This window comes from Prionailurus viverrinus, chromosome B3, assembly GCF_022837055.1.
Source record: "Prionailurus viverrinus isolate Anna chromosome B3, UM_Priviv_1.0, whole genome shotgun sequence".
NCBI classification, from domain to species: domain Eukaryota; kingdom Metazoa; phylum Chordata; class Mammalia; order Carnivora; family Felidae; genus Prionailurus; species Prionailurus viverrinus.
Genome location: NC_062566.1, coordinates 39,874,495 through 39,883,866, shown reverse-complemented (window position 1 = coordinate 39,883,866; position 9,372 = coordinate 39,874,495).

The following is a 9,372-nucleotide window of genomic DNA, read 5'->3' as shown; positions in this document are numbered from 1 at the left end:
AGCTGATTTTGAGAGGCCAATGGATTTAGCTAGAGAGGCAGGCAAGGGAGGAACAATAAAAATATTTTATCCCATGATAAAAGAGGAGTTTGGACTCAATTCTGAGAAGCAATGAAGGTTATGCATGCTAGCACTGTTTAGTTCATTCTAGGAGTTTGGGACAAGACTGACAGGGAGACCGGAGAGGGACAGCAGTAGGAGACTCCAGAAGAGCAAGGAATGTGGGGACCAGGGAGAGAGGCAATCTGGAGAGATTTGAGGTACAACCAAAAATATTTAGTGAATTGTTCCATGTTGAGGTGAGCAAAAAGGAGGGGGTCTATGATGATCTGCTAGAATCTGGTTTATATCAGCAATTTCTAAGGAAGAAATTCACAAGGAAGAGCAGAGGTATTGGTGGAGAAGGGTATTCTTGCACTGAGGGGAAATAAAAGTAGAGAGAGGAGTCCAAGTCAGCATCTAATGGCTCACTTAGCACTGAAATTCTGTGGAAGCAGCCATCTGATGCTCATTAGCCTAAACCCAAGTGGAAAGAAGGAAAACCACCAGAGAAACCATCAGCTCCTTTGTCTCTTTATGTACAATGAGGGAAGACACAAGCTCATAGCAATAGGGGAGTTCTTAAGTTATCTCTGGTTTTAGGTGTCTAGGTCATCCCTGATCATTTGGGTCAACCAGATAGAGGGGCAGCAAATCACTGAAGGGATGGCACGAGTCTCATCAACACCAGAAGGGTCTCTCACTGGGTACTAACAATGTGGTTTTTTCCATAAAGTTGTAAAATTATATAGACCAAATTATGGTCCTGATTTCATGTACCTTTAATAAATGCAAAAACGTAAAGAATCCTCTAAGCATTTGGAGTAAATCCTTCACTTAAGCTTTGATGGGCAATATCAACTTAGTGTTTGCAATGCAGCTATTATCCGTTCACTCAACCCCATCCTCCAAAAAAAAAAAAAAAAAACCACACACAAAAAACAAAAAACAAAACCTGCTCTGCGACAATCTAAGGAATCTCATCCTTATTACAAGGACTCTAAATAGCTGCTCAGGACCCTGGGTTGCTTTCTTGGTGGGAGAATAGATGGAGAGAAAGGAGGGCTGCACCACTGGCTGCTGCACAGGTACAGGAAGGTCAAAAGGGATGAAGCAAGCAGGTCCTGAAGTGGTACCGAAGGCTCAAATATATAGAGCCTCCATTTTCCTTACTGTCATCAGGACAAAGCAGCTGGAATTACATACATTCATCTTCCTTTCATTCCTTAATGTTTACTTTAACATTTTAGCTGCATAAATAGTTCTGGATGTAGAAAAACACAACAAGATCTTGGCAAACATTTGCATACATTCTAAATACTGCAGGGGCGCCTGGGTGGCGCAGTCGGTTAAGCGTCTGACTTCAGCCAGGTCACGATCTCGCGGTCCGTGAGTTCAAGCCCCGCGTCAGGCTCTGGGCTGATGGCTCAGAGCCTGGAGCCTGTTTCCGATTCTGTGTCTCCCTCTCTCTCTGCCCCTCCCCCTTCATGCTCTGTCTCTCTCTGTCCCAAAAATAAATAAACGTTGAAAAAAAAAATAAAAAATTTAAAAAATAAATAAATAAATAAATAAATAAATACTGCCAACTGATAGAAAGAATTTTGAGGATGAGCAGCTCTAGTCAGTATACTGAAGTAAAATTATTTTCCCTGAGCCCCATACAAATATAGATTCAATTTATTCCAAATGCATTCCAAAAGTGGGGTGAAAGGAAGATGGAAGAACCTGGAAAGAGGAAGGGAGATTCTAATGATAAGTTCATGAGTGCTTTACACACTTGCTTACACATATTCCTCTCCTCACATTGTTGGAATTTTTGACATGGCATTCCCCATCACCCCCCAAAAAATCCTACTTCAAAACATTTACTGCTCTGCAAATTGTGGCAGTACCATCCCGTCCACTGTTTTTCTTTTGTTTTGCTTTGAAATCTTCAATACTGTACAGCGCAGATATCCCATGAGAAAAGGCAAAATTCCAAGAGTCCTCTCCTAGGGAGTAGGGAAAGCATTAAATAAGCATCAGAGAATAAACTAAATAAATTTGATCCACTGCCTAGGTATGCGTGGGGTCATCCCTCAACACAGTAATGCTATTACCAAAGCATTAAGTTATGGCTTTTAATCATCACATCGAAACTCTATTACTGCATTATCCCTGTTTTACAGATCAGGAAATAAGCTCAAATGTGGTTACATCAAAAACATGGCCAACATCACACAGCAAGTAAGAGACAGAAGCATGACTCAAATCCAGACAGCTGATCCATGGTCATGGGCAGCCATAACCACCAAGCTTCATTCCCTGGGAGGTAGTATTTCACAACCATGGAGAACCGGGGAGTGAGCATCAGCTGCACAGAAGTAAATCAAGAGAGTGGAGGCAGAGGAGACCTACAATGTATCAAGAAATATTTTTCTTTAACCTAAACAATGGTTAGCATTGCAGAAGAAGACTGGGAGTTGGGAGATTAACTTACATGAAATCTTCCAAGCCAGCAGCAGCAAAACTTAAAGGGCCAGACTCTCATGATAATAGGGTGTATCTGAGGAGCCATTTGTTCTCAGAACTAAATAGCACATGCATACAGACCAGGAATCAACTAGATTTATTGGCTCAATACTAAGGCTTCAGAGCTCAAAGATATCAATAGAATCAATGAACTTTCCAAAATTTGCTTTCTTCAGGGGTAAGTAGTAGAAAGAATGTTCATCCAGGATTCAGAAGACTGGATTCAAATTCCTGTTCAAATGTCACTAGCTGTGTGTCTTTGAGCCAAAGAGCTAATAAACATCTCTGAGAGGCAAATATAACAAAAGAAAAATAAAAAATTTTTTAAAAGCATGGGACTTCAGGAAACAGGCAAAGTCACAGCTGAGCCTTTTTAATGGGATCATAATGCCTACCTCATTGAGCTATCAAGGGGCTAACAGGTGCAACAGGCACCAGGATAACTACAAAACCTACATAAAATGACAGCACATGCCTCCACCAAAAAAAGGGGAGGGAGGAGTCAAACCAGGAAATCCTTCAAATCCTTCTCCGAAATCCTTCTTGGTCAATCTTTAGTGGAGATCCTTTTGGTGAGGATCCTTTGCTTGCTCCTGTGGAGTATCTATTAGGTGACAAGCAGGACCACCTTCTGGGTGTTCAATCTGTGTAGCCACACAGTGACCTCCACTGAGAAGGGATTAATTCACAATTAAAGGGAATTGGAGTTAATGCCCTGCTGTCACTGTCTTCAAATTCTTAACTTTGAACAAAAAGCCCTACATTTTCATTCTGCACTACAAATTATATAGCAGGTCTGGTACATAGCACTACGCTCAGCATCCAGGACACAGCAATAAAACAGACCAGCACCCTCAAGAGGTTCCAAGCTAGTGTATTGCTTTAGAAGCAAATCCTACAAAACAAAAACAAAACACTTAAGGAAAGATATTAAGTTGGGTATTTTATTCCTCGCCCGAAAGTTAGACTGAAAGCTCTAAAAATTAAAGCAGTTACTTACCCTTAGGACAGACCCTGGTTTGTTTGCACACGAAACACACACCTACCCCTAAAGACTCACCTGGCCATCCACTTCTGAGGTGAGAAAATATCTTCCTTGGACTGTTACAGCTCCTTGAAGCACATCCACCTAGCTACAGCATAGACAACTGAGGGCCTAAAGCAGTGGTTCTTAAATGTGGTCTTTAAGCATTATCAGCATCACCTGGGAGCTTGTTAGAGATGCAAATTCTCAAGCCCCACTCCAGACCTCCTCAGTGAGAAACTCTGGGTGTGGCATCCAGAAATCTGGGTTTTAACAAGTGCTCCAGGAGATTCTGATGTGTGGGCTACAGTTTGAGAACCACTGTCCTAGACAACAAAATAGAATCACTTTGAAATTTGTTTGCTATCTCTCTTTTCTTTTCTTTTCTTTTTTTTCTTTTCCTTTCCTTTCCTTTCCTCTTTCCTTTCCTTTCCTTCTTTCTTTCTTTATTTTTTTTCTTCCTTTCTTTTTTTGTTTGTTTGTTGTATTTTGTTTTATTTTGGCAGGAGAGAGTATGTTGGGAAATTGATGGGGTTGGGCCCTCCCAGCATCCACCCCTAAACCACAATCACCAGCAATTCCCAAAGATCCGGATCTCTTTGTGTGTTTCCTGCAAAATTCAATTTAACTCACACACTTTGTTTTTGCCTGTTCATTCAAGACACAATGTAGCCCGGAGTCCCCTGTGAACAAATATCCCATTTGCACATGTCAAGCATCTGATTCATTTAGACTTATCCCAATTGCTTAACGTTTGCAACAGAAGCCTCCGTGATACTCTTCATCTACACAGCTGAGTTAATGCCCTTGGACAAAGGGGGCCTGGTGTTTGGGTGAGCTCCCATGAGCCTGACAGCCACAAAGAGAAGCTTGTTGAATGCACACATAAAAAAGGGAAGAGATAGGAGGCAGAGACTCTGATCTTTATGACCCTCTGATTATTCTATCAGTTAGTTAAAACATAAATCCATCCCCCAACCTAACAAAATACTATTTTACTTCCTTTTACTCCATATTTTATCTTTTATAGCCAATAAAACATAAAAACCTTACAAAGGTTATGTTCTCATCAATTTTTGCAGTAAATGACAATAAATTAAGTGGAGGTTACTGCAGTAGCAACACAGATGTCAGCTTGAAACTTTCTGGAAAGACGATCCTCCCCTCCCACTATTGATGTTCATAGTTGCTAGTCAAAGACTTCATTAAAATTAAAGCCCAATTTTAATCATATTGCCATTCTATTTCCTTAAGTAGTTACATGGTGTCTAGCCTTTCTCTTGTATCTTAAATATCTGCTATGGGGATATTAAAATAGCAAATAAAAAAGAATGTGAAAACATGAAAACTTAAATATTTGTCAGGAATGAAAAAAAAAAAAAGCTACATTCTGCCGAATCACGTTGAGTCCAAGGTCCTCCAGTTCTCATTGTGAAAGACAGTCTCCCAAACCTCCACAACACTAAATAGTTCCCAGATGTATAAACTCAAAGTTCTTTTCCATTTATATCAAAATCATTCAACCAATATTTGCCAGAAGTTCCAATACATGAGTTAGTATTAAGCACCTAGAACACTACCTAGACCACAGTAAGGGCTCTGTAAGTATCAGCTATCATTCTCATTCATTGTTGTTGTTGCCATTATCACTACATGCTACAACATGCTATTATGTGCTAAGTATCTACAATGACAAGCAAAACAGATGTGGCTATCCTGCTCCCATGAAGCTCAAAGGCTAGTGGCAGAGACACATATCGATCAGATAATCACACAAACAAAAGTAAGTCACAAACTGTTACAATTAAGATACAACCCATTTGGGGCTGGGGTAGTAAGAAAAATCCAGAGTACTTTTATATCATTTTATGATTTTGAAAACTCTTGGATATATAATTTGGACCAAATCATGACCCTTCCCCAGATGTTTTTCAAGATCCTTCCAGATTACTATGCAAATTCCAACTGTACAGCAGTCAAGAAGATTTCTAAACAAATGTTCATATTTCATTACTATACTACTCCATACCGGAAATATTTCCTCAATTTAACAGATTATAACTTATTTTTGTATACTGTCAACATTTAGAAATACAGAAAATGGAATATCTCAAGAAACAAACCATATATATTCAATGAATCTTCCATGAATTCTCTCATGACTTTATGAATTAAAATTAATTTATAACTATAAGCCAAATTAAAGCTAGGGTTTACCTTTAAGTATGCAAACTACCTTCTTGAACTTTATCTCATGTTATTACATGAATTACTTTATTAAAAATATTTTTTATTCTCCTAACATTTTTTTGCTATAAAATAAGTTTTCTGGTGACTTCACTTAGACCCAAGAGCAAGAAAGAAATTACCTGACCCACAGAAAGTGGAGACCCATTCTCAAATAGAATCTAACAAGGAGAACTGGAGACATTCAAAAAGGCCCAGGGACATCTCCACGGGCAGAGTCACACTGAAGTGCGTTAGAGCAAGAGAAAATCCCAATCCTCCAGCTTCTTTATAACATGGCAGGAGGGCTTGGCTCTGGGTTCAGGGCCCCATGTCTGGAGTCCAGCTCTACCTCCTTGCGTCTGAACTTCGTGTCTGAAAAGACAAGTAGCTTAACCTTTTGCAGTTTCAGTCTCTTACTCTGTAGAGTGGGTACCTCCCTCATAAGGAAGCAATAGGACTGGATGAAAGAATGTTTGCAAATGCTTCTTAGCATAATGCTGAAACAGAATAAACACTTACTTAGCAATACTTCAAATCTCTCAAAACTCTGTTGCCTAATGAGATAAAACCTAAAGTTACAACTAGTATAATCAAACAAACAAACCAGGACCTGGAAACCCAGTTTCCACTGCCTATTAACTCCCACTTGGGCACAATAGCCTAGGATTCCTCAGGGGAGTAGAGGGTGGTTACTCCTGGGAAGCACACTTCCTCTGAGCCTTTAGAGGCCTCTACAGCCTGACCTCCTTACACACATTCAACCCTAGCCCACACCTCACAGAACAATTTATTACCAGAGTAGAAACTGCCTCTAAACCAACATGTCAGACAGAACTTTGCCCTCCATAGTTATCTCATCAGGCACTACTTATATGCAATTGCAATCAATTCCAGCATGCTAAGAACTTTAACCACTCATGAATAAAAAAAGTCTTTAGACAGTCATCTATTCGTTTATCCATTTAAAACACTTGTTAACTGCATGCTGAGTGCCAAGCTCCATGCTAGGCCTACATACAAGGACACTAGAGACTCAGTCTTTGTCATCCGTGTTCACAGTCTTGGAGGAGAAAGACACTTAATAGAAAGTTTCAATATAATGTACTCAGCATAGTGAAAAAGTTGCACACAAGATGCTAAAATGTTTTTTTTCTTTTAGGAATGTAGCCTTGGAAGAGAAATATTCAATATTTAAAGAAAAAAATGCTCTTCCAAAATAATAACTATATTACCACCTTTGATTAGCTAACTAATGCAGGTCAGTTGTAAATGAGCCATAAAATGAATATAAGCAAAAAAGAAATATATAACTATAATACCCTCTGAACTAACTACTGTTAACATTTAGCTTTATGGCCATCTGGATTTTAAACTTATATACCTATTTCTAAACAAGATAGGAGACCATTTTATACAGAAATGGTAACGTGAGTTTTTTACTTATCAACAAATATATGTGGAGCACCCTGATGGCTCAGTCAGTTAAGTGTCCAACTTTTGGTTTCGGTTCAGGTCATGATCTCACGGTTTGCGAGTTCACACCCCGCATCGGGCTCTGCACTGACAATGTGGAGTGTGCTTGGGATTCTCTCACTCTCTGCCCCTCCCCCACTTGCTCTCTCTCTCTCTCTCTCTCTCTCTCTCTCTCTCTTTAACAAAAAAACAAAACAAAACAAAAAAAACCTTTAAAAAACATATGTAAACAGATTGCTGGAGTATTAAATGCTCCTCTAATTTATTATCATTTAAGTGAATGCATAGTATTTCTCTGTAGGTTTCTTAATTTCCTTAACTATTCTCTACTATTAGATATTAGGCTGCTTACAACTTTTCAAGCTATCATAAACATTACGACATTCTTACTCACACATCTTTTCAAACCAGTCAATTATTTCTCCAGAGTAACTTCCTGGAAGGTGGAATTGTTGGATCAAATGGGTATGCAAATTTTTAAGGCTTTGATACCTATTACCAAATTGCCCTCCAGAAGAGTTGTATCATTTAGTGTAACCATTTCCCCGAATCTTCACCTTTACTGTATAGCATCACTTTTTTACTCTTTGCATTTTTAAATTTTAATGTACTCACCTCAGCTAAAAATGTTGCTTACAACAGTGTCTTTTAGAAGTTGTTATCACACTTGCTGAAATTAGGCAGCTTTGAGCTGCCCAATCATTTTAGCTGGTGTTTGGGGCAAAGTGCTCCTCAAACTCTATCATGCATAGAAATTACCTAAAGATCTTGTTGAAATTCAGAATCTAATAAAGTAGGTCTAAAAGAGACTGAGAAGATGCATTTCTAATAAGCTCCAGGTGATGCCAATGCTGCTGGTCCATGAACTACACTTTGGAGAACAAGGACCATAATTCTCTTATCTCAAGGTCCCTCCCAGTCCCAAAAAGATGTGCCTGTTTCCCCAGAAGCTTCCTCCTCAAAAGTGCCCTGCAGGAGCAAAATTATTCTACCACTAACTCCTTGCGCTAACTTGAACAATTCACTGAACTTCAAAGGGCCTCAATTCACCCATCTGAGAAATGAAAAGCTTGGAGTAGCTGGCCTTTAAGTTCCTTCCCATCTCCAATATCGAAGGAAGTTCTCCTTTGCCCAAATATGACTAGGTGTATCCTATATTTCTTCCCACTAGGACAATTTTGAATATCTTCTTCCCTTCGTGCCAAAGGACTGCACTTAAAAGTGAGGCCAACTGAAGAGCTGACATTCAAGCAGCTGGTGACATTCATTTCCTCACCCCCAGGGAAAAGCATCACTGGAAAGAGGGCATTCTACTCCAAATGACATTTGTCCTGGTGGTGCCTATTCATGAGGACATACATTATTTTCTCTTCCCAAAAGGAACAGGTTTAACAAGAACCTAAGGCTAATTTGTCCATTAAAGGAACAAAGAGTGGAATAAGGGAGGAGGCTGACAGAAATACTGCATCTGTAAATACCTTGCCAAAGAGCCTCCAGAAGTCAGGGGGAGTTCCACTGTCCTCGATAATATTTCACTTGTAATGGCTACTCCCTTCTGTGGTGTTTTTCCCTCTCGCTTTTCTGCAACACTGGAAGGTGGGCAGAAGCAGAACATGATCCTTGATACCTGAGTTGACTGAAGTGGTTGCCTAAATAACACAGAATCAATAGGCATAGTTTCTTCTTTGCCAATAATATGAAAATGCTGTGCTTCTCATCCTGTAGGAGCATCAACTATGCATTATCTACCCTAACAGGAGACAGATTTTAATGTTAGTTCAATTAAGTTACTGAATAAGACCACAAATGGTGCTTACTTCAATTCCTTATTTCTGAAAGACTGGACCAGAATGATTTATTTTTAATAACAGTTACCTTTCCTCCCCACCCCACCCCCCAACGTTTTTTTCCTGCTTCTTTCCATTTACTAGCAGGGAGTTTAATTTGTCCACTAATTTTTTTTTTTTTGCTCACTTTAATTTCCTTCAGCTTTCTTTAAATACTTCCTCAGTTTTGTTTTTTTGTGTGTGCGTTTTCTTTTTTTTACTCCTAAGGGAACTTTTAATAAAAGGTATCAAACTCTTTTGCTTTTCTCT